This window comes from Lepisma saccharinum, unplaced genomic scaffold, assembly GCF_977018435.1.
Source record: "Lepisma saccharinum unplaced genomic scaffold, izLepSacc3.1 HAP1_SCAFFOLD_416, whole genome shotgun sequence".
Classification (NCBI taxonomy): domain Eukaryota; kingdom Metazoa; phylum Arthropoda; class Insecta; order Zygentoma; family Lepismatidae; genus Lepisma; species Lepisma saccharinum.
The window spans coordinates 66,781-69,165 of record NW_028143117.1 but is presented as its reverse complement, the minus strand read 5'-3'; positions in this window follow the sequence as shown (position 1 = coordinate 69,165).

The following is a 2,385-nucleotide window of genomic DNA, read 5'->3' as shown; positions in this document are numbered from 1 at the left end:
CACACCACAAGAGTTTAAATAAATCAACAATGGCTTTCAAAATATAAGTGAAACGATCGGCGTTTGCCAGAAACATAAAACAACAAATAGATATAAGGAATTTAACTCAGAAATTATTAACTTAGGCTTCACAAACTTGATTAAAATGAAACTTACAACAATCTTTAGAACATTTAAAAGCAAATCAAACAATTAATGTTGAAACTATGTAAATTGCTTACATTTACCGCTATTCATACTGGTAGATATTTCAGTGTATAATGTTGATTATAAAGGCGGCCATAATAATATAAAATATAATAATAACAATATAAAACCACGAAGTAATGGCAAACTCGGGGTCATTACAATATCCCCCTCTTCCAAATAAAAAAATCTTTAATGAGAAAATCGAAGAAAAGTTTTTTTATATTTATATATATATATATATATATATATATATATATATATATATATATATATACACTACCGACAATAAGTTTAAGACCACCAGGAAAAAGTGCCAAAAATCAGTAGAAATGAATGTATTTCGTAATTAATGTACAAGAAACAGATGTAAGAATCTGCTTGGCAATGTACAAACATAGGTACAGTCACTATACATACTAATGTCACCTCAAATTTTGCTTTCATCAATATGCCCGCCATGGGCCTTAATGACAGCAGCGCAAACACGTGGCATGCGCTCCAATAGTTTTTCCAGATAGGATGGTTGAATGTTACGCCAGGCATCGTTGATGAATTCCCATAGCTGTTGAGTGTTGCTGGGTAACTTCTTCCTGATGCCCCTATCGATTTGGTCCCATAGCAGTTCAATTGGTGAAAGATCAGCAGACTGTGGTGGCCACGTCATGAGAACTAATGCCCCTGCTGTTGCCTTGCGTTCCAAATACCGCGTGCACAATTTGGATGTATGTTTGGGATCATTATCTTGCTGAAAAATAAACCCATTACCAACAAGACGACGACCAGAGGGGATGGCATAGTGCACCAATATCTGATGATACCCTTCTTTTACCAATGTTCCCTGAATTTTATGAAGGTCGCCCATCTGGTTTCCGGCAAAACATCCCCACACCCTTACACTTCCACCCCCATGTTTCACTGTGGGAACAAGACACTCTTATTTCATTCTCTCGCCGACCTTTCGACGCACAAAGTTTCGCCTATTGCTGCCAAATAATTCATATTTGGCTTCGTCGGTCCAGAGTGCTCGTTTCCAGTTATCCACAGTCCAACCTTGGTGCGTTTTAGCCCAGGCCAATCGTTTCGTCTTGTTCAGACGTCGTAACAATGGCTTTCTAGCAGCTACTCTGCCATGCAGCCCTTCTTCACGCAACCTATTCTTCACCGTTGACACAGCCACAGGCGTCACTCGGCTGTTATTCAGGGAAGCAGCGATGACTGGTGCTGTTAGGCGCCTGTTCCGTTTGCTAGTTACTGTAATATATCTATCGTCAGCTGCAGACGTTACACGAGCTCTTCCACTACGTGCACGGTCAGCATGACTGTTGGTTTTACGGTATATGTCCAATGCACAATGAACAACAGTCTTGGAAATATTCAGTTTTCTTGCTATCTCGCGTTCCGAATAACCTTCATCTTTCAGTGCACATATCACAGCATGCTTTTGAACCGAAATCGCCTGTTCCCCACGATGGCGGGCCATTTCACACAGCTCCACTTACCTTGCACACCTCGCACACAATAATGGGCTCGCAATGTCGCCTGCATGAACAGCAACTGACCCTGAGCCACTGATAAGGATGTGCATGAGTCTGGCTACCGTACTGACCGGTTTCACGCACACAGCTGCAATGTTGCCAGCTTCAGCAACATTTTTGTCACTTTCCATTTTTCCAACCACATGCTACACATTCGGAAAAAAAATGGTTTCGCGTCTTACGGGGTTCAAACTAGACTACATTGCATTTTCCATGTGTATCATCGTCACGTCTTTCTTGGACAGGAACTGTTGGTTCCATACAACACGCCATACTGATTTTTTGGCCATTTTTCATGGTGGTCTTAAACTTTTTGTCGGTAGTGTATATATATATAAATATATATATATATATATCAAACAAATATAAAACTTGTCTGTGCCAGAAAACTTACTAACAACGAAGTATCTTAACATTGATTACACAAATGTTTTGCAACGAGTAGTTGTATTTGTGCTATTATAAACCCGAGAAAGTATGAACCCCCTGAAGCAGATTTGCCTATACTTAAAACAAGCTCAACATGAGCATATGAGCTTTTTGCTCAAGTGTGGAACCCCCTCTAATCCAAGATTTTTGTAAAAATGCCCTCGGGAATTTCCCGGGAAAGTATGACCCCCCTCAGATTGATGTGCCTACACTTACAAAAGGCACTTCTGTG